Here is a 24,448-nt window from a genome sequence, read left to right on the forward strand (position 1 = left end):
CAAATATAAATAATATTTCTCAATTAAATTGTTACTTTAAATTTCAAGTGTGTGTGTGTGTGTGTGTGTGTTGGGGGGATATTGGGTGCAGGCGTCTCTCTAGTCCAGAGGGACAAGATTCCTCTACAGCTGGAGTTACAGCAGGTTGTGAGCTGCCGGAAGTGAGCTGCCAGGTCACCTGTAAGAGCAGCATCCGGTCTGGCTGGTGCCTCAGCGTCTGCTTATCTCTCTATTCATTTATAAACGTTTTCCTTGCCTAGCTGACCTGGCTAGGAATTTCAGTGCAAGAGTATGCACATTTAGCTCACTCATCTCCACTGAGGGCGTGTGTAGGATGTCGCAGGCTGAGGGAGTGTCGTGTGTGGCTTCCGTTGTGTTGAGGGCCAGTGTGCTCTTTTTCTACTTTGAATTTATGGGCATCCCTGTGAGGAAAAGAGCAGGGTAAGAGAATCAGGGAGCAGGGTAGCTACATCTCCCATCTTGGCTCTGTGATGCTTAGGGAAAGGCAGGGTGTGAAGTGCCCTTAAGATTTGTTTTACTTTGTTTTAGGAAATTCTTCCTATTCTCTTGCTCCCAGCTACAGGTTTATTTTTTTTTTTTTTCCTGAGAAAATTTTATTGGGCTTTTGGATAAAATTCATTTGCTTGGCAGGATGATGCCAGCATACATCTGCTGGGACCAGTGCATGTCTTCCTCTTTGTTGATTCTGTCCTTTGCTTCTGGTCTGTGACATTGGAACCTGCTTTACCCAGGCCACAGATCCCAAAGCTCTCAGGTCAGACTTGACACTCAGCAAAGTGTGTTCCTGAATCCTCAGACCAATGTTTACAGTATCTCAGAAGTTATTTTCCCATAATTCATACTTCTGCATCTTAAGACCTTTCTCAAGGATTTCTTCTACCTTGGCTCCAGGGACTGTGTGGGAAATAGGAATCTTTTTATCTCACCTGATGCTAAAAGATCTGATGGTATATCTAGCTTTGGAAGATGCAGGTGTCTGGTCCATGAGCTGCTCCAGCACCTGGGGCTGCACAGGTCAGCCTGTCTCCACTCTCCCCAACACAGATACTGAGGCAGAGCACGTGGATGTGAAGACATTTTCTCCTGGGGTTCTCTTTTCCACCTTGACCTTGTGCCACAATGGAGAACAGGAAGAACTCACCTCCATTTTTTTCAGTGTTAAAAACTTGCTAACATGCTGTTGGGATTGGTCTGGTGTTGTGTATTCTGATGTTAATTACTGACCCCCAAGATCTCATTGCTGCCCAGAGAGGCACATTCTCACATACACCTGTCTTTGTTCTGTAAACCTTGTTCTAATCTAATTTTTTTAATTAAACATTTTTTTTTATTTTTACATATACATTTATATTATTACACATATATACAATAAACTACCTATAGCAAGAAGAACCATGACATAATAAGGAATTATATAAATGTTGCCCTTAGTGTTTTGGCTATTTGTATTTGACAGCCTTGAAGAAAACATCTTTTCAATCTTGGTGTGTCTAAAATTCTGAGTGTAAATTAATCGCCTTCACATATTGTCATTATCAACTTAAAACATCTGTCTAGACCTAAAAACATCTTAAGCCCTAAACAGCTAAGCTTTATGGTAAAACTAAGCTACCTGGTCTTCAACCCCATCAGAGACTTGAGAAAGAGTAAACTTGATTATCTGAGTATGCCGGGAGTGCAGGTTAGTAGTTTTCCAAATGAAAAGATCATAGAGACAGTTTGCTACCTGAGCAGTCACCTGAAACTCTCTATAACATTGGAGCATCTTTTTTAGCCTTCTGGCCCAATGTATCTGGCAAACATTTGTGAGGCAGGAACTATTGAGGACTTGCATACCCTGTCTTGGCAGAGTTTGGTGGTTGACCCTACGTGCATCCAAGCTTGACCTTTTTTAGGCAGAATTCTGTCTGTGGCAGAAATGAGGACATTTTCCCTAGTGGCTTGTTTGCCACATTTGAAGCCATCTCCATAAGAAGGTTTTTTTGATGCTCGTCATCCACTTTGAGGTAGGCTGGGTGTTGCCAAGATTTAACCTGTCTCATTGTCAGCTCTATCTAATTTAAAGTTGGTTGGTTAATAAAAATGCTGAAGCCTGTGAGTTGGCAGAAGAGAAGCAAACAAGTTTAGGTTCCCAGCGTTGGGGTGTGGGATTGTGGTTGAGGGATCACGAGGACGGGAGATGAAGGGGCAGAAGATGGAGCAGGAAGGAAGTCGCCTTGGGGCAGGATGGATGATGAGCACGCAGCCATGAGGAAGTGGCCTGATGGAACAGCTGCAGCCCAGAAAAAGAGAGATAGCTAAATACCTTAGAGGGTTGATATCGGCTCAGCTCCAATGCTTTAAGCTTGTAAAATCAATCATAGTCTCTCTGTGTCAATTATTCTGGAAGCTAGTGGGGCTAAAGACACTTGTTGCTTTATTAATTAGTATTTTACAACTGTAGCTCAAAATAATAAGGTGGAAGTGAAAGACTGCTTCCAAGGTAAAAGTTCCCTACATGACTACAGCAGGTGAGCCGTATAAACTCAGCGAGTTCACAGAGCAGCTCTGTGCTCAGAAAGCCTCGCAGAGCAGAATTTCACTTGGCTCAAGCTATTGCCAACCCCTCTTTAAGCAAACACTTGATAACCTGGGATGCCCACCTACATCAAGCACAACACACACCCTGCTGTAAACAGTGCAGTTGCTCTTTGCAACAACCTTGGTAACTCTCCTTTTGTGATTATTTTCCATTCAAGAATGCCCTATAACATACTAGGGAGCTAAAGACAAGGGGCCTGACCCAGCCTGAATTGGTCAGATTTGGGTGCATGCTGAATACGGCAAACTGTGTCCTCTGTTTTAGGGACATTCTCGTATTTATCACCTGATGTCCTTACATGACTGGGTGTGCATATGATTCATGTCAGGTGAATTATGTAAGGCACATGCAGGTAAAGAAAAGCCTAGTTGGGCTTAGAGAGGAGGAGAGTGGCTGTTACTTCTCCAGAGGGTCTGAGTTCAGTTCCCAGAATCCACAGAGACTATAGTCGTCTATAACTCCAGCTCCAGAGAGTCTGGCCTTCTTTTCTGGACTATGTGGGCACCTGCATTCATGCACACACATACACACCACACACAGAAAATTTAAAAATAATAAATCTTTAAAAAGAGAAAAGCGTATATAATCTAAACCCACTCAGTTAAAACAAAAACACCCACAGAACACCCCTTAGCAACCAACTCCTCCTTCCAGACCCCATAAGAGGAAGCCCAGATGCCAAGGGTAGGAACCAGAGACTTATCAGTGTTTTTTTTTTCTGAACAGAAGTCTTTTTATTATTATAATTTATTCATATTACATCCCAATTGTTATCCCCTCCCTTGTATCTTCCTGTTCCCACCCTCCCTCCTCTTCCACCCTGTTTTCCTCCCCTAGATCTCTGATGTGGGGTAGACCTCCCCCACCGTCTGACCACAGCCTATCAGGTCTCATTTGGATCAGTGTTTTAATTCAAGGAGCCTGCTGCTCCCTCCCAGTGTGCGTGCTCTGTACTGCTACTTTGTTTCTAAATAAAATGTTTTTGCCACTTCGATTCCTCTAGGTGAGTCCTAAGATCTTTGAACAAGACACTAAGAGTTTAGAAACAAGACAGTGATCCCTTGTCATGGTGGTCAGGCTGGCTAGGGGATTCTTGGACCTTGCCCAATCAGATGAGAACATCAGTAGTTGAGGAGAGAGCTCCTGGGCAGGTAACCAGAAGACTGCTTTCTACCACCATGTGACAGAAACCACATATGGGGGCACTGAGGATGAGCAACAACCTACTCATGTTCCACCCTCAGAGAGGATGACCTATCTGAGGGACAAGCGGTTTGGCAAAAACTGTCCTGACACCCTGCAAACATTTGACACAGAGCTGGGTGGTCCCTAGCTCAGTCGCTTCATTTACAGAAGAAACTGCAGGCTCTAAGACAGCGGTTCTCCACCCGTGGGTCATGATCCCCTTAGGGGGTTGAATGACCCTTTCACAGGGGTTGCATATCAGATATTTACGTTATAATTCATAACAGTAGCAAAATTACAATTACGAAGTAGCAGAGGAATAGTTTTATGGTTGGGGGTCACCGCAACATGAGGAACTGTATTAAAGGGCTGCAGTGCTAGGAAGGTTGAGAACCACTGGTCTCAGAGAAGTGGCTGCCAACATCAGCGAACTGATGGTGTCTCGGGACTAGAATCAGGACCTCTCTCTGACTCCCAGACCAGTGCTCACCCTACCACAATGGAATCCCCTTTGCTTTGTAAATTATGTCACCCTTTCCTTTCAGTCCTCAATTGTGCCCGAGCTGACTCCTTCTGGGCAGACTTAAACATTTTCTCATTCTGTAATGGGTTCAACTTCACCTCTCCTCGATGCAATGTATGCGTTGAAGTCTGAGTCCCCAGTTGCTCAGAATATGGCCTGGTCTGGAAATAGGTGAACGGCACAGATCCTTGGTTAAACGGGATGAGGTCATACTGGAGTTCTTGTGTTAATAAAACTGATGTCATTATGAAAGGAAAAAGCCAGAGGCAGACGTGCACATAGGAGATACCAATGTTGTACTCATAAGCACAGAACATTTTAACTTTCCAGAAAGCTCCCGGAAGTTAGGGGAAAGGCATGGGATAGACTTCTCTCTCTACGCCATCCTTGTTGACACATAGGTTTTAGATTTCAAGTCTCTAGTGCCAGAAGATAGCATAGGTTTTGTTGTTTAAGGCTAACCAGCTTGTGGTATGGCCCCAACAAATTCATATCGACCATCTGCAAGGACTTTGTGGCCCCTCGGTTTCACCATGATCTACAGGAATATGCTGGCTGGCAAAGCTTCAGACAGTGGTACTAACTCAAGAGAATACTACGCCTGGGCTTACTCCTAAACCCACCAGCAGTGTCTATATTCTCGTTGGCTTGCTGTTCGTCAAAGACATGTCCAAGTTGTATTGTTTGGACATAAAACATGTCTCAAATATTTCATCTCCAAAGTATGGGATTATGGCAGAAGCAAAACCATTGTCATGATAATGATAAAAATTCTCCCCTCCTCCCTTTCTTGGAAATTAAGAAACAAGCCCAGCAGTGGTGGCGCATGCCTTCAACCCCAGAATTCGGGAGGCAAAGGCAGGCAGGTCTCTGTGAGTTTGAGGCCAGCTTGGTCTACAGAGTGAGTTCTAGAACAGCCAGGGCTACACGGAGTAACCCTGTCTCAAAAACCAAAGCCAAAAACGAAGGAGGAGGAGGAAGAGGAAGAGGAGGAGGAGGAGGAAGAAAAGAAATTAAGAAACAGGAGGATCCCAAATTTAGAATCTGCAAACATACTATATCTGAAATATTTGTTGCTGAAAAATACAGATTGTGTGCAAGTATATGCAACATATAAGCACATATACCTGATATATATTTGCCTTATATGAACACACGCGCGCACACACACACACACACACACACACACACACACACACACACATACAAGGTCATCTTGAATTTGATCTAACATTCTTCCTTAATCTTCTGTTATTGTTTACGTGTTCTGCCTTTGTTTAAAACCATTCTTGGCCAGATTCAAAGAGTATCCCGATGCACATATAAAAGAACTTACCAAGCAACACTTCAATAACAGACGCCTTCATTGTGAGAACAGCCATCCCCATAAATATCAAAATGGCACCCTGGAGAGAAAGAAAAATATCATTAAGCTTCATGCAGGAGTTCTGAATTTGAATGCTCAAAGTATGTGGGGACATCCTGCATCACTTTTCATTGCTCTCTGGAGTCAGGATTCAAAGCTTCAGCTTTCTATAGATGGACCTGGATGGCCACGCTGGTACCCGGAGAACTCGTTCAAGGTTCGAAAGCCCGTTCTAGTTATCTGCTTCTGGTGTTTGGTCTTAGAACTGACAAACAGCTCCCCGATGTTGAGACTATGTTCCAGTAGTCCTCAGATTTGGGCAATAGCCATATTTATGGTGTTGAGAGAACAATTTAAGACTACAAAGAAGGGCCCAGGGGTCCCGCTCAAACTAAGGCACCAGCCAAGGACAATACAGGTGGTAAACTTTAAACCCCTTCCCAGATCTAGCCAATGGTCAGAACATTCTCCACAGTTGAGTGGAGAGTGTGATACGACTTTCTCACGTACTCTGGTGCCTCACATTTGACCATGTCCCCTGGAGGGGGAGACCTGGTGGCACTCAGAGGAAGGACAGCAAGTAGCCAAGAAGAGACTTGATACCCTATGAGAATATATAGGGGGACGTAATCCCCCTCAGGAACAGTCATAGCGGAGGGGAATAATGGGAAAATGGGGGGGGGGAGGAATGGGAGGATACAAGGGATGGGATAAACATTGAGATGTAACAAGAATAAATTAATAAAAAAATATGCAAAAAAAAAAGACTACAAAGAAATCATTCCTTCAGTAAATATTAAATTCCTATAATATGGCTGCTTTGTAAGGAAGAAGGTGATAAAGTTCAATTAAAAGCTAGTTCTCACTTGTAAAAGGCTTAACAGAGGTGGAAAAACATGTGTGAACACAAATAATCAGAGCATCCGAGAGCACGAGAGACCCTGGAGGCCTCGTAAGGAGGCAGAAGCGGAAGTGGAAGCAGCAGCGGCTTTTACAGAGCCGTGGGTCTCGCACGTTGCTGGGAATAATAACAACACTGAAGTCCAGGTTGTGCCCAAATCAACCGAATTAGGGGCTCTTGGGGGTAGAGTCTGAGTGTTAGGCTTTAAAACTCCTCTGATAATTCAGCAGGCAACTAAATTCAAGAAGTAACAGTCTGAGAAGGCTTCTCTTCACAGTGCGCACTAATGCTCTGGGTGTCTTGCTAAAGAAACAGATTTTAGTACAGTAGGTCTGGGTCCAACAAGAAGGACATTAAAGGGAGAAAGGAGGGCCTCGGTCATACCACCCTGAATAGGCCCAACGTCATCTAGTCTAAGAGGCTAAGCAGGGTCTGGCTTGTTCCGTACTTGGGTGGGAGAACGGACAGAGATTACATTGGCTGTGAGAATAAAGAAAAGCTTCACCGAGCTGGGAAGAGCTGGTCCACCTGGCTGGAATGAACAGGGTCTCAAAACAGAAGAAGAGAAAAGCGACCTCCCCCCCAAGTGTAGGGATCAGCACAAACAAAGTCCTAGGCGCTGGGAAGCACAGTGGGTGTGAAAGGTTGTCATCCATAAGGAAGACACTTTCTTTCTCTCATAGCTGTAAGGAGGCGGGTTCGCCGATACTCCCGTCCCCTGCGTTGTACTTCATTTTGTTTTGAGGCCTCAGGATGTGAGCACGGAGGGTTTGACTTAAGTTATAGTTTATGACCACAGTGACAGCAGAGAGTAGGAGTGAAACGGAAGGGGGCTAGGTGGGCGGCATCCACCTTTGGTTCATGCAGTAGACTATTGTAGAGAATCCAGACATGAAATTGGCTTGCATTTTATTAGCGTTATCACCTAAAAAGTTTAGACAATATCAATGACAACAATTCACTTCTTCTCCCTGGGCAAGTGGCATCCCCTGTGCCACTGTTGGGTGACCTGAAGCAGGTAGTCATAGCCCTGTATCCTGCTGTGGCCCGGGAGTTTGTAGGTTAAATCTACTTTCTGGGAAGAAAAAGGCTCTGGGTTGTATACAGTATGCTGATTTCTACAGTATGAATCCTCATAAAAATCTCATTTTTTAAGCCACCAAAGTGGCTTAAATGGGAAATGTATATGCTTGTGTTCACTGCTTAGATACAGACCCGTGAAGAGTTAACACAAAGTGCTTATGAGTTATGATCGAAACCCCAACACATATACCCAATGAGAGGAATTTAGAACTATTATGTGCAAGGTGTGTTCTAAATAATTAAATTAGTCACAAAGAGTGGCCTCCTCACAACACTGGATCACTTCGATGGTTTTGAGCAACGATTGCGGTGTATTAAATCTCCCAGTTGAAGTAGCTGACCACTAGTTAATAGTAAAGAACTGGCCTTTAGCATCAGAGTAGAGACATTCAGTCTTCTAATTCAATGCTACAACAGCTGTAGCATTAGAACTAGTGTAATACATCATTTTCACTAATGTGAGACACCGCCGAGCGGTAGGCATGAGTTCAAACCTAAACACTGGACATTCCCATGAGACAGATGCAGGATGCTAAGTGTCTGGACTGGGTGCATATGGCCACCCAGCATATGGCCAATACTGTTTCCCCCTCAGTATTACAGGCCCAGCATCCTCTTTCTCTCCCACTCTGCATCTCCACTCGCTAAGTTCTCCATCCGTACTACATCCAGAATCAGTCAGATCTCAGCCTCACCACTGCAGCTGGTAAAGGCCACCCCCTAGTCCATCCTGACTACTCATTAGCCTTAGAGGGAGGCTAACTGGCATGAATGGCCCTGGCTGAAGGAAATTGATTGGTGGCATCCCCCTGCTTAGAACTGTACAGTGGCTCCCCACCATACAGAAAGAAAAACCAGCCTTTTCAGGTGGCTAGAGTTTTCCACCACTCATCCTCCTGGTCTCATTTTGAATTATTGTTCTCCTCACATATTAAGTCCAGGGCACTTTGGAGATTTGGCTGTTTCTAGAGGATGCCTTTCACCTCATGGTCTCACTTTTGAATTTACTGTTCTACTACTTGTTCTCCACATCAGCATGTGACTGATGTCTTATTTCTTTCAGAGCTTTTTTTTGAATGCTCTGTAATCATCCTACTTAAAGTCACAATCTCACTTTCTGTCCACTGCCATGGCTATGGCCTATTCTTGTCACGCTTTTCCCCCCTTTGTTATTTATTACTTTTGACATACTCTATAATTTACTTATTTTATTTGTCCACTTCTGGGTTTCCCCAACAGAATGCTAACCCCACAAGGATAGAAAGTGTTACTTGAGGTTATAGATACTCAGCAGATCCATGGCAGATACATTTGTAATACCAAAGGCTGTCTCTTTTCCTAGAAAAACAAAACAAAACAAAGAAACAAAGCAAAGGAAAGAAAGACAGTCTGGATCTACATTAAAAAAAAAAAAAACCAACCAATCATTCTATTTAAATGTTCTATTTTGTGACATGAGTTATATGTAACAAATTTACGCTAGGGATTAGTTAATAAGGCATTACTGGTAGTCTGCACACAAACCCAAAGAGGAAAACAGGCAAGCAGAGAGATGTGCTCTCAGGTCTGTCCTAATGCTTTACAAGTCATGAAGAACACACATGATGACTGTCACACTGGGCTGCATGGATAGCCACCAAGCAGTTCCCAGAGACAATCTCTGCACTCCCAGAGACATCACCCATGCACGACTCAACAGCAAAGAACTGACGAGAAACTCTCTGGTCTTTTGGAAACAGAGTGTGTTGAATATTATTCCTCACCGTTACGCTTTCCTTCCTTGCTTGATCTGTTTTTTTTCCCCAGACTCTTAAATGTTAATGTGGGGTTTCAAACGGGAGGAAAGACATTATGCACTCAGCCACCAAGCCCAGGCACCCCAGAGGCCAGGGCTGAGCAATCTCTGCAGAAGGGAGGTCAGTGTCATGAATCCATGGGGTGTCAAACAACTAGGGAGCCTTAATTCCTCTTGTGCTCCCAGGAGTGCTGACAAAAATTGAAGAAGAGCTTCCAAAAGAATTTTACTTGTGTGTGAGTTATGGATTGTGCTGTAAGCTATAATTTAAAAATTCCCCCAATCTGGAGTTCTGGTGAGGCAGATAAAGGCAGGTTGTGGAAGAAAAATATACTTTAGTGTAAGTAGATTAGCATAGCCAATTCAATTAGATATCATTGCCTGAAGTTGGAAGAGGGCAAATTTGTAATAAATAATAATAACACCTTGTTATAATTTCATCTCTCTTGCGGTGATATGGCACTCTGCCCAAAAACAACTTAGGGGGACAAAGTGTCGGTTTCAGCTGGCGAGTCAGACTCCATCACCGTGGGTAGTCAGAACAGGAACTGAAGTAGAAACCAAGGAAGGCCGTGGCTTTCTGGACTGCACACAGCAGCCCACAGTGGGCTGGCCCCCTCTGACATCAAATACCCACCAAGACAATCTCCCACAGACATGTCCATAGGCCCTGAACTGGGCAATCATTCTGAGAGTCGATTCTCCAGGCTATGCCAAGGTGACAGTCTAAGCTAACGAGGACATACTGTATATGTTCTCCACAGTCTTAAAAAAAAGAAAGCTCCGTGTGTGTGTGTGTGTGTGTGTGTGTGTGTGTGTGTGTGTGTGTGTGTCTGAAATGGTAGCCCCCTTTGTTATTGTTATTCTTGTCACTGTCTTCCCCCTCCTCCTCCTCCTCTCCTCTCCCTTCTCCGATTCACTGTGTAGCCAAGGATGGCCTTGAATTCTATACCATCACAAAAGGTTTCTGTGGTGCAGGGATCAAAACCAGGGTTTTGTGTGTGTTGGACAAGCACTTCACTGAACTGCAAACGGGAAGTCTTCCTTTGTCTTTGTGGATCAGTTGGTTCTTAAACCCCAGCACATTGCTAGGCAACGGCAGTCATGGTCTGTGCTTGTTGAGAAAGACTTGTTCTCATACAGTGACCTTGTTCATGAAGTGAAGGTTTACATCTCAGTTTCTACTTTTTGTTTGTCTGCTTGGTTTTTGAGACCAGATTTTTATGTGTAGTCCTGGCTGTCCTGGAACTCCTTTTGTAGACCAGGCTGGCCTCTAACTCAAAGAGATCCGACTGCCTCTACCTCCCAAGTGCTGGGATTAAAGGCACGTGCTGGTCATGGTGAAGTAAGCCTTTAACCCCAGCACTAGGGAGGCAGAGGCAGGTGGATCTCTTGGGTTTCAGGCCAGCCTGGCCTACAGAGTGAGTCCAGTACAGCCAAGGCTACACAGAGGAACTCTGTCTCAAACAACAACAACAACAACAAAAGGCACGTGCCGCTGCCGCCCACATCTTGATTTCTACTTTAAAGAGAAGGAGATGGAGGTCCACGGTGTGTCTTCTTTAAGGTCACATGTTCAAAGTCAGGCCCAGATTTTATGGCTTGTGCTTCAGTTCTGTTGTTTTCTCCTTGACGTGTATAATATGTAGTTTATTGAAACTTAAAACAAAAGTGAAGCTGACTTTTCCTGATATCTATTTGTTAACGTACTTGATGCTCACAGGCTAAGGGGCAAGCTACTTATGTTAAAGAGATCAGAGAAGGCTATTGTTTCTTAAAGGTGGAAGGAGACTTACAGGACAAATAGAGAGAAAATGACTCTCCTGTGCAGCCCATGCCAAGTGCGCTGTAATTGCCTGTTTAAAAATTACCCGGAGCACAGAAGCTGACAAACCAGAAATTAATAAGATAAATAAAGATAAAACAATTATTAAAGTTTTCCAATTTGGGAGAGGCATTTCAGAACTGTCTTATCATCATCACTGTGTGTGGGGTATGTGTGTGTGTGTGTATGTGTGTGTGTATGTGTGAGAGAGAGAGAGAAAGAGAGATGCGTGTACCTGTATCACCAACACTTTTAAGGCCAGATTTAGTAGTTATACAATAAATAGAAACCAGCCTGAAGGTTGTCCTAAAATGTGACCTGTGGAGAAGAGTCACCACTTTACACAATGACAACATCAGATAAGGAGCAACTGTGCGCAGCCTCTGACCTCCTTGCCCGTTGCTCTCCCTGTTTCATACTCCCTTGCCCTCCAATCAGAAGGAGCCAGCTAGCTTCCTAAAGCATGGGTGTTGATGTGCAACCACCTGTCAAAAATCTTCCCAGCCCCCTCATTCTCTAAATAACAAAGGCTAACTTCTGTGGGGAGCCAGAAGGAGACCCTTCAACACCATTAAACTGAAATTCTCCTTCATAATTCTCTCCCCTGGCCCCAGCACCCATGGACTTCCGATCTTTATCTTTTCACATTGGCACCACAGCTCTCACTCAGTATTGCTTCTTTGGAATAACTTACCACCTGCCTCTCACAAGGCCACTATCTTCCAGGCTTCAGCCCAAGGTCCATATCTTTTATGCTAACCTTCCTGGTTTCTTAAGGCTAAAACATATCTTCATTCATGTTTCTGCTCATGATTTGAAGAAAAGAGAAGGAGAAAGGGAAAGTTTATGTGAGAGAGAGAAACAAGATGCCATGTCCTAGTGTCAAGTTACTAGGAGTCTTCCGGAGGAAGATTGGCATGTGTTCAGTCAAGCTAGCACTTATGGAACACATGTTAAGTGTAGATAATATAAGGCCCTAAAACCCACACCCAAGTCTGTGACTTTGCTCAAGGTGACAAGGCTGGAAGGAAGAGGAGTAAAATTCCCAGATCAGAGGCCCTGCCCTTGTAACTGCCATGGGTACCAAGGCATCTCCCAACAGGACAGCAGTGCCCATGGCTTGGTAATGGGTGCAGAGATAAACTGCTCCAGGAACAGTTTCACGCAACAGCATCTGCTTTATTGCACATGAGCAACCGCTTCTATAGCAGAAGTCTATAGACGGTGATTGCTTAACCTATTTATTACCTCGGATTGGCTAGTGAGTGCTTGTATCAACAGCATTTCTATGTGGAAGGAGCAGGCTCATCCAGCAGGCCAGCTCCTGGCTACTCACACGATTTAAGAATTCAGTGTTCTGAGTTCAGGAGGGTGGTGTGCATGATTCTTATTTAGAAGCTGGATGTGCCTAGTAGGCTGGCTGCTGGGTCATGCCTGCCTTTTCTCCTACACTCCACTGTTCATTGCTGGCCCATGGCAAGCAGGTGCCTTTATCTATATTCTGACTCAGTTGGTGTAGGTTGGAATCATACTCTCTGAGTATTCTCAGATGGACTCCACTGGGCAGGCAGCAGTGAGCCCATCTGCTTTCAAAGCTACTGCAGCAAGGGAAATTTAAGTGGATGGTACTTGGAAGAGGCTTGAACAATGTAACTGAACTTCAGGGAGCTTCTGAGCCAGACGTGGAAGAGGAATGAGATTATTATAGAGGAAAGAAGGAGCTATGTAAGACTTGAAAGTCAACAGGGGAAAGGCTAACAATCGAGATGTAATATGAATAAATTAATAATAAAAAAAAAAGACTTGAAAGTCATGCCGGAAAAAAAGTGAGACCCATCCTGCAGGCAGCAGGGAGACATGGAAGGCTTAAGAATTATTTTCTTTTGCATTCATCATTTTTAATAAGCCCCTTGGAGGTATACTTTAGCCACCCACTTGGAAAAAAAATCTGCTCCATTGGACATATAGAGGTAATTTAATGTTGGTGTTTGCCTGATCTAGGTGTGGCACTGGGGAGCACCCAACCATGCTCGGCCCACGAGGTGGAGAGAGCCAGCATCCATCTGGAAACACTTAGCAGTTATGAAGAGTTTGGGCTGTTGCTTCCAACATGCTGAAAAATCCCCGGGGACAGATGTCTCTGTGAGGAGAGAGGCCACATCTGCAGCTTTGCTTTCTCCGTTTCTGCTTGCCTACCACCCTTCGCCACTCGTTGTTGGCTGTGGGGTGACCAGAAAAGAGAGAAATGGGAGGTTGGCAGTTTGATAGTCCTTTGCAAGGTGGAGGTGGCCCCCATATGGACAGTAACCTTTACACAGATTGTAGATATTATGGGAGCGAGGTCTCAAGGGCTGCAATTGCTGTTGCCTTGATACCAACAGGCACCATGAAGTAGATACTAGAGTCTTCTACGACTGGGGAGGGGAGGGGGCATAGTTCACTTTCCAGTTATTCCTGTTTCCACCTCCCTTTTAGTCTTCAGGAAATAGCAATAGAAAAACTGTGACGAGTAGTCAAATGGGGAGAGCAGACAGAGATATTTGACCCATTCTTTATATATTTTGCACTAAGTCTATACAAGACTTCCCAAAGATGTGCTGTCAGGTTACATGGTCAAGACTAAAAAACAGCCTTCACTGCTAAGCCAACCCTTTCCTAACAGACCTTCTGAAATACAGACTGATTCCAAATTAGCAGGTAAAACAAACGCACCTGGAGATTTTAGGGATGTGTCTTAGACCAGTCAGCAAAGGGCCCTGTTGGGGGTGTTGTCACAAACTGAGCATCCACGTGACCCGATCTCTGAAACAACTTGGGTATTAAAACGACATCACGGCTAGAAAATTTCACATCATGAAAGGTCATTTCATCCACAAAAACTAGTTTTAAAATGGCATAAAATGACCTTTGGGCTATGTATGCACGATGTGCACAAAGCATGTGAGTCTTGAGCTCAGACTTGTATCCCATGCCCAGAATCTCTCGTTGCATACATGAAAACAGTCCAGAAATCCCAAGCAAAGTCCCAGATCCAAAATACCTCTGGCCCCAGGCACTTCAGCCAAGGACCATGCACACTGTCATAGCTACTGCTCCAGGTGGGCTGTATCCCGATGCATAGCAGGCAGACATGAAAGATTTTAACCCTATGTTTTAGAAGCAGCAGTTGCCTTGCTTGTTGGAAATAAAAGAAGGCAGCCGGAGGTTCCAGGTCTAGTAGCCGCCATCTTGTGACCATGAGAAACATCAAGCTTCAGGAAAGGCAAGAGCGAGAAAGGCAACCTGGGGTATTGAAGAGAACAGATTAGAAGCTCGGAGCCTAGGCCAACTCTGGACCATCTGTTATATGAGATAATAGGGCTCTCTTTCAGTTGGGTTACAACTGGGGGATTTTCTTCTTCTTTTTTTTTTTTTCAAGATTTATGTATCTAATTTATGTATATGAGTGCTCTGTTTTCATGCACACCAGAAGACACAATCAGATTCCATCACAGATGGCTGTGAGCCACCATGTGGTTGCCGGGAAGTGAACTCAGGACCTCTGGAAGGGGAGCCAGTACTCTTAACCACTGAGCCAGCAGAAGCAGTGAAATTAACTTGCCCAGTGTCACACAACACAGATCTGCATCTTGCTATGCTGAGTGTATCTATGTATGTGTGTGGGCGGGGCAGGGGGCGTGTATTGCATGTATATGTGTGGGCATGTAGAAACCAGAGGACAACCTCAAATGTCATCTCTCAGCCACAGTCCACCTTATTTTTTTTCAGACATAGTCTTTTACTTGGCCTGGGCCTCATCATGTCCATAAGACTGGATGGCCACTGACCTCATGGGTCCTCCTGTCTCTGCCTCCACAGTGTTGGGATCACAAGAGTGAGCCACTACGCTCAGCCTTTTACAGTGGGTCCCGCTTGAGACTGGGAGTGAGATCCTCACGCTTGCACACCAAGCGCCTAGCTGAGATGGTCAGTTCTCCAGCTTAATGCCTTTTGTGCTGATGCCGCCAATTTCTCGTACAGCTCCCGCTATACATTTCAAACTATGCCACAAATTATGAGCTAATTGTCAGGAAGTGAGATTTCCACACTTCTGTATGGTGTGCTGTTCACTTTCAAAGCCCGGTGACATCTACAACTTCAGTCTTGCAAGACCCAGGACGGTCAGGTTGAAACTCAAACAGTCACAGAGGACATTCATGTGAGTTTAGGTGAGTCAGCGGTCAAAGCCTGTAATCTAGCAAGAAAAGATAGCTTGGAGCAGTGGAGAGCTCCCCTGGGCTTGAGAAATTGGGGCTTTGAGAGCTTTAAAGTTTGTGACTGCTGAGCTTCAGGCCTCGTGGGGCCCAGCATTAAAAAGAAAGATCGAACAAGAGTAGGAGAGGGAGGTGACAGTGGCACAGCCTGGGGGGAGGCAGGAAGGGACACCTTCATCTCTGGCCACTTGTCAAGCCCCATTTCCAGTCTGAGGGAGACCCAGCTGGACCTAGCTCTTGTGCATGACATACATATTTCTGGGTGCTTTTTCTTGAGCCAGTTGGAGTTAGTTTCCGTTTCTGGCAGAGTGGACTAAAGCCTCTTTTCATGTTTATTTTTTAGTTAGGTCTTGTTTCCCCAAAATGACGGCTGATGGAAGAAAAAAAACCCCAAAAAACCAAAAAACAAAACAAAACAAAAAACCCACCACCACCACCAACAGCAACAACAACAAAACGCTCCAAATGAGAAGGTTGCACACAGTTCTCTTGTTAGCATCTGAGCGGGGCCTTCACGGACAGGCTGCGTGGAACCCTGAAGCCGGGTTCTGGAAGGGGACATGGTGAAGGGACGCGGCAAGTACTGTAGATGGGTGACTTCAAAAGCAATGCCGCCAGAACAGCGCTGTGGAGTTTCCCTGGATTATGACAGCACTGGACCATGTCAAAGGGAGACACTTGATAGCTTTGAAGACACTTTAGTTGCTGCAATTTGGCTAGGTGGAGACACCGCTGCTTGGCACCTCATGGGTAGAGAACAGTGAAATAGATAAGACAGACCCCACAACAAACAAGCCGGCTTTTCAAATAAGGAGTTGGCAAAGTCTAATTAGTGTGGATGGTGACTTCTCAAGTTGTTTGTAAGAGCTTTGCATGACCTGGTACTATTGCCCAGGATTTCCTGTAATCTTACATATACCTGGATGAGTATGGTGTGAACTACTTATGGATACATTCCTTTCTTGGGGGCTACATTTCAAAGAAAAATTATGTGTATGTGTAGAAGGGGTTTCCCACCAGTTGGGGGTGTTCACTGCTCTTTCCTGCATCTGGCATTGCAGGGGGTTGTGAGCCGTCTGCCTCAGAGGGGGTTGGGAACTGAATTCTGGTCTTCTGGGAAAGTAATATGAGCTTTTTTAAACCACTGAGCCATCTTCCCAGCCTGGGGTCACTTTTAACCACCAGGAAAATGCCACAACAGTAGTATTCACCTATGCTCATCTGTTGGACCAACCACCTCATGGATGTGTCACTGGCAGGACACGTGCGTGCTTATGCCACTCATCCATGTGGCGTTTTTCACATTTCAGAAACCCCAAGGGGGAAAGCCTTTTTTGGTGTGCGTTTGAAGCCATCATTTTGTACCTCATTAAGAACCTGCCATATGGTAATGCTTACCACATCCACAAAGGCTTCCACCAATAGTGATTTCCAGGGAAACTGAAAATAGCAATTACATTTCTGAAGTGGTAGTTTAGATCTCATGCTGCCAGTGTGTGTGTGGTGGTGGGGGGATATACTGGTTTGCAGGCATGCACTGATGAGCATCCTCTGAACTCCTCCCAAGAGCCATTTATCCTGCGTAAAGGAAGGGCCGTCAAGAGCAGAACATCTGGGGACAAAAAGTCCCTCTGAGGTGATGTGGGCCATGAGGGCACCTCCCAGTTACTCCAGAAACCAAGGAAGGCTTAAAAGAAATCTCATGCCACTCTTAAACATGAACTTCTCTCATCAGAGGTGCCTTTGCCTAATGTGTTTGACCTTGCGCTAGCTCTGCCTCCTCCCTGTGAGTTCTCCCTCGGGCTTTTGTGGTTCCTGACTGCCAAGGGCTATCTACTGTGAACTGAAGGCTGGGTGTCTGTTTCAATTCAGCTGGGATCCCCAGGGCCTTCACTGGTGTAAACACTCTGCCCTTCCTTGCTCGGCCTTCAGTTCTAAGGCACAGAAAAGCACGGCCAGCTCTCGGTTGGCCTTCCAGATGAGTTAGGAATAGGAGGGTGGGGTGTGTGGGACCCATGCTTTCCTGACTGCCTCTTGGTAAAAAATGGGTTCATCTCAGATGACAGGCCTTCGGCTTTCCCAGAGCAGACAAGGCACATTCTTGAGTCCCATCGAGTAGAGGCTTGTGGAAAATGGAGGGTGTAGAGGAGTGTGGAGGAGTGGCTGTGGCCGAAAAATGAAGGACTGTGGAGGATTAAACTCTGGAAATTGTCAAGGACAAACAGAAAGAGTCCTTTAGATACTACACGCTCTAAGGGAGGCCACCCAGCCTCGAACTCCTGGGGAGTTCGTCCTTGGCCCTGGAAGAGCTTTTAGCTTCACCCACCTGCCTCTCCTGCTATTTTTTGTTATGTCAGGTGGGATTTGTTCCTTTAGTCTTCTTTGTGGAATGATGTGTTTATTTTTTTTTTAATTGAGATCACACCTTACTGTGTTGCCCAGGATGTCCTCAAGCTCTGGGCTGAAGTGATCCCACTGCCTTAGCCTTCTTGAATATCTAAAACTGTAGGCATGCAACCATGAGTCTAGTTTCTTGCAGAAAGTTCTAGGAGTTCAACGTATACCCAATAACCACTGTCATTTCAGAATGCTCTCAAAATGCTACACACCGCACTCCCTAGGGCTTACTGACGTCTCATGGTAATAGGCTCAGGAAATACTACTATGTTCATTTGCTTTTCAGAGCAGAGAATTAAACCTCACAGAATGTTCGTAAACTGTTCAAGGTCATAGAGGACTATACAGCTGTCCTGGAACTCGAATGTCACACTTCACGCCTTCCACAGCTCATTTTCCCCTAACTCACAACATGGTTCCTGTCTCTTCTTTCACCGGACTCGTGTATCATAAGCTTTTAAAATACTTGCCTGACAATAGTTAAAATTCAGGCTGTAAAGCACACACATCGAATAATAAAAGTTGTCATAATTATAAAGAGTCTTACTGGGGTCTGAACTCACAGTGTTCTCTTCCTCGCAAATGTTAAGGTGGTGTATGAGCATCATTTTTAAGTTTAACCAAGCTTGTCCCCCCTCATAGAAAAAGATACCTGAGTGTATTACAGTTGACTGTGTGATGGGATGTTAAAATGAAAGATTCTGGGCACAGCGATGGCATATGACTGCTCTCATGTCCCAGGGTGATGTCCTATAGCTCCTCTTGCAGTTGCCTGAAGAGGAACTGCCTGCCCCCTTCCTGAATTTGGAAGGGTCAGGAAGGGAACAAAATGCCAGTACATTTTTTTTCCTAAAGAAATCCTTGCCTCCAGTCCCTGAGCACTTCTCTTGGCTTCCATGTCCTTCTGCACAGTCTGGAAGAGGGAAGAAGCTGGGGTTCCAGTTCCCACGCCTCTCTGGAGCCCCAGTGCGAGTTCCCTGGAACTTCACTGGAAGCCACTGAGTATCTGTCCTTTAGGACCAGGGCACAGGGGACCTGATTTTGACTTATGATTTACTTATATCAAAGCAGGGAAGAATACTCAACTGGAAAGACGCCCCATGGATCTGGGCATCTTAGCACATGCCTACAATCTCAGCATTCAGGAGGCAGAGGCAGGAGGCTCATTGCCAATCTTAGGCCAGCTTGGTCTACATAGCAAGCTCCAGGCCAGCTGGATTTACATAGTGAGACACTGTGTCAAAAACCAACTGGCCAAACCAACAACCAAACAAAAACACAAATAAAACCAAGCAAACAGATTCCCTGTGTGAGACGGTCTTCTTGTGGCGGGCAGGGGTTGGATCCTGCTCAGAAGGCAGAAGGGACTGCACAGAAAACAAGTGAACACAAATTGCCAGCCTTTCAGGGGCTGAGAGAGAAACTGTAAAAGCCAATCCAGAGCACCTACAACCAGGTGACTACAGGTAAGGGATCCCCAGTAAAGTGAGGGCATCTCCAGAGAACCCGTAGTGGGTCTTTTGGGACCCAAAATAACTGTAACCCCTTCAGAGCTTAGAGAATCTGATGCCAGCCCATAACAGTGCCAATCTAGCAAGGCCTTTCTGTCACATTTACTATTGTTATCCTTCATAGTCATCAGTTCTAGACTTAACAGCAGTCATGATTGCTGGCCAATAGAAAGAGAAGAAGGAGCATAAGACATAGAAAGAGAGAATTTGGTTGGCACCTACATGGAGGTGGGGTATGAGGCTATAAACTCGGAATGCCATTTTTCATTGTTGCTTAGTATTGTATACATGTCAGTGAGTACTACACCACTGAGTTAAAATATCAAGTCATTGAAGACCTCTGGGGCATGGCTTGAAATACTAACGGTCCTAATCAGATTTTATTCAGGGCATAGGCAAGAGCGTTTCCAATGTGAGTTCATGGTGCAGGTATCTGAGGAATATTGAAAGGGATTAGGAGAGGCCCCTAATCACAATGCCTCCATGATGTCTCCTGTCCTCAGCTCCAAACACCACCCTGGTCCCCAAAACAGGAACCCACTCAACCACTCAAGGCCTTTGCTATGACTCTTTTGCCAATCTGGTAGTGTAAAATGCTCTTCCCTGGGACTTTATAGTATGTCCCAACCCCAATCATGCAACGGAAAAGTATTCCCCCATTTCACTAATTGTACCTCTCCCTCAGCTTTCTTGCTTGTGTTTTCGGCAACTACCCCACCACCAGCCACACACACACACACACACACACACACACACACACACACACACACACACACACATTTTCTAGTACATGCCCCAAGATCGGCAGCTCCCCAAAAAATGGACGTTCCTTTGTTCACTTTTCTTCCGCAGCTCTAAGAATTGTGAATGCACAAATGCACATGGGGGCGGCCCAGCAAATGGCAGTGGTTATTGTCGTCAAGCATTATGATCTTGGTTTTTCCTGAGCAGCTTATTCTTACTGAGTACAAATTTCCTCACAGCATTGCACAAGCAGAGGTGGTCTGGGCAAGCCAGTTGCACCTTTCTGTCTAAAGTATGTTTTCTCTGTCTGGGACACAAAGAACCCCAGAGGAAACTCCCTCAGCATTAAGATTCCAGTGGCCTGATCCTCTGCAAACTACACATGCTCACATATTCTCAAGGAATAGAATCCCCAGCCCACATGAAGAAGAAGAAGAAGAAGAAGAAGAAGAAGAAGAAGAAGAAGAAGAAGAGGAGGAGGAGGAGGAGGAGGAGGAGGAGGAGGAGGAGGAGGAGGAGGAGGAGGAGGAGGAGAGGAGGAGATGTCTCAGCTTGCAGAACTCAAAATAAAAAATTCTATCTGTAGGCCACTCAGTTTCTGGCATTTCTTACAGAAGCCCAAATGGACTAAGATGCACGTAGAAAGACTCATCACTGTCATTGGGCTTAAGTACTTGTGGGGCCCCAGCACAACGCTCTGGGTTTGTGTGTCATCCAAAGTTCACAGCTGGAAGTTCTAGCACCCAATATGATGGGGTCTTTAAGTGGGAGAGACGTTGGGAGGTAAGTTGCCACGAGGGGAGCCATCGTGAGTGACGTCAGTGTCTTATTATACAGACTCAGTTACTCACTCTCTGCCTTCCGATGACTCAGAGAGAAGATGGCTGCTTATTACTAAAACTCATGTCCATATCATATCCCAGTCTTTTGAGTTCTTTTATCTTGTGTTTTCATTCTCCAGAACTGTGGGAAATTAATGCTTGTTGTTCCTTCTTCCTTCATTCAGAAGTTTGTAAGGCTTTTCTGCCAATTCTTTTGAAAATCTTCTAGAAGGTTGTATTACGTATTTGGCCAGTCAAATGGTCAGGAAATAACACCTGCCATTTAATTCTTAAGAAGAATTGGAAAAAAAAATATGAACTAGAGATGGATCTAGATGGTTTTTTTGAATATATAGATTCTAAGATCAGAATAAAGCAGAACTGTTAAAAAAAAAAAAGCAACAAAACAAAGCTTCTCTCAGTTGACTTGGGAACATAGTAGTGTTTGTATGTTGCACGTCTGGCTGCAGCTGACACGGGACAGGACTGGGGCGTCCCTCACTTCACTTCACCTTCTCCCCCTGACCTGGAGTGCAGCAGTGGATTTATCCCGAGTCACATCTGCTCTCCGTGCGTTTGCCGTTTTCAGGTTGCCATGTAACATAATGTGTACTGATGGTCCCATCAAACACCGCATGGCGCTTGCTTTGGCTCCTTCCCAGGCAGCCCAAACATCTCTACTCATCCCCAAGGACCTCAGGAAGGCTTACAGAAAAGTTTCTAGCTGATTAAAAACAATTTCTACAGCCAGTATCCACAAATGTTTGTTTTATGGATGAGGTAACCATGGAAAATGCAATAAACAAAACAGAAATAGTCTTTGCTTAGCTCTGAACATGTGACTCCAGGCATGCTACCGTGAGGGGGAGGGGCTTGTTCTTTCAGCTCCTCTACTAAGGCTCTGTAAAACAGGAGCTCACCTCGGTGCTTCTAGGCTGACGTGTGTGCGTGTATGCGTGCGTGCGTGCGTGCGTGTGTGTGTGTGTGTGTGTGTGTGTGTGCGCGCGTGCGCGCGCGCGTGTGTTTAATGAAGTATCTAACAACTAGTACAATTAAAGTGTGACTTCTGACCTCTACCACGATTGCCTGGCTCCTCGCTGGATGCATTTTTCTATAGGAATGGAAGCTGTGTGTTGCCATTACCAGCGTGCTGCACACATGTGTGTAGAGCAGCTTTCCCCCTGTGTAGCCTCTCTTCCCTTGCCCTCCCTGTCTGTGTTGGAGCCTCAGGATTTCCCCTGCCTTCAAGCCACCATGGGGCAGGGGGGCAGGGGGGGCAGGGTCATATCTTGAAGCAAGGGCACAGAGCTTTCTCAACCACAGAAGTTGCATGTTTGACTTATCCCTAGCCGAGTGAGGGACCAACTCAAGCCCTCTGAGAGAAATAATGGCAGCTGATTTGTTATACATATAAGAACTGCACAGAAGTCCACAAATTGTTTACTTATCATGCCCAGAGAGGTAATGTTTAAAAGTTTGAAGACAATTACAAATGGTGACTCCACTGAAGCTCTGATTTCTTGTTTCAGTCATTAATGCAATGAAGATCCTTTCTAACATTTGAATGCATACTGGGCGTTTGGTGCTTCAGGCTCACTGGAGGCTCCTTGCTACAGTTGTGAGAGACAGGGACTAGTTCAAAGTCTCCTTCATAGATGGGAACACTGAGACTAAAGGCTTTCAAGTCACTTGCCAAAATTTGAAAAAAAAAAAAATGGCAGAGCCTATTGACTGAACAACCTCCAAAGAGCCCCAAAGCACTGCAAGGCCAGTCAGCCTCAGCCTTGGCCTCACATGGCATCTTTAAACTCAGACATCTGACATTATCTTCACACCCAGATATGCAGATAGTCACAGAAATACACCAGGAAATGGAGAGAAATTGACTATACAGCTTAGAAAACTCTGTTCTAGGTATGCTATGGAAGGGGACGGACACACACACACACACACACACACACACACACTTTTACTGAGTCACTTAAACACAGATATTTAAAATACAGTTTCTGTTACTTCTTCATTGTATGGAGAGTCTGAACAATGAAACTGTCTTGTCCTCCTCTTTCATTTTATACATCACGTCAGGAGATGGAGGCAGAACTATTAGTTCCTTGGGATCACTTGATGACTTTTACTGACAGACCATAGTCTCCCCTGCATCACTCCTCCAACCTAACTCACCTGGGGAGAGCTTGGGGAGGAGAAGCTGGGTATGTGGGTACATGCTAACAGGACACTACTGGGGGATGTTAAACGTTTATCATAAGACCAGTGGCTCCTCCACTAGAATTTTTTCTCTGACCATATAAAATACATTCTTATAGTAAACATCCACCTTTCAACTCCCTTTTGGAGCTGCCAATCAATATTAACCCTCACGCCTGCCCTCTGAAGGAAGGGATGCAGGCATTGTAGTTCTATTTTTCAAAAGGGGACAAGAAAGTGCCAAGAAGTGCCCCCATGCCTTTCCCGCAGGAGCACAGAGAAGGAGAGGCAGGGCGACCCTGGTTATTCCAGACTCCTGGCTTGGCACAGTGGGTCAGACCACACAGCTCCCCTGTGTGCCACGAGCCTTACAGGCATTGCAGTGAAGAACAGCCCAGGCACTTCTGTTCTTGTGGGCATCGTTCAAACTATCTGCTGCGGTTGCTCTGAAAGAAGCTATTCTTTACGTGATAGGCAACTTGCTGGAGAGATAATTAGATCTGCTGAAGGACAGCCACAAACGCGATTTCAGCAGAGATACAGAGCCTTCCCGAGGCATTTCCTGCTCAGCCTTTCCAGTGGAGAGGTTTAAGGTATATTCAAAATGAAGTTTAGGCTGGGAAATTAGCATCTTGCAATAAAAATGCATTCCTCGTAGTCTTAAAAGTCCTTGTCTAATGCATATTTTTAACACACATATGCATGCATGCAGGCACACTCGAGCCCCCGCGCGCGCGCGCACACACACACACACACACGCACACATACGCACACACACACTCAAAGAAGAAAATTCACAGTGTTTGATCCTGTCCTGCTTCAGGGCATTTCATCCTTCAAGAGACCAGGGGAAAAACAACCTCATAATTTTACCACGAAAACTTCCAAATTTATTGCAACACAACGTAATGGCAAAATAGTATTTTCTTAGCAGAAACATTTTTTTTTTTTTTTTTTAAACAACCACCAGGGCCAAGAATGCCTGGTTTTGTTTTTATAATAAACTTCAAGAGAATCTTGAATCCCGTTCTTTATTTGCACTTGGCTAGAGATGCTGCAGCTTGTTTGGGGGAAAGGATCCTGGCTAATTGTTCAATTCGATCCTCTGTTTAACCTGTGCCTCAGGCATTTATATCATGTTTATACTAGTTCCGCAAAATCCCTCTTAAAAGAGATTGCACATCTTTTCTTCTTGTGCAAAGTTGAGCGACAATGGCTAGGCTCACAATGCCCA

The 24,448-nt window shown here is 45.1% G+C and overlaps 1 pseudogene; it reads right to left on the reverse strand.

The window, feature by feature from the left end:
* Positions 1–636: 636 nt before the first annotated feature.
* On the reverse strand, positions 637–21,643 carry LOC127196042 (60S ribosomal protein L11-like; annotated as a pseudogene).
* Between the last annotated feature and the right edge of the window lie 2,805 nt (positions 21,644–24,448).

This window comes from Acomys russatus, chromosome 1 (genome assembly GCF_903995435.1).
Source record: "Acomys russatus chromosome 1, mAcoRus1.1, whole genome shotgun sequence".
Lineage (NCBI taxonomy): Eukaryota > Metazoa > Chordata > Mammalia > Rodentia > Muridae > Acomys > Acomys russatus.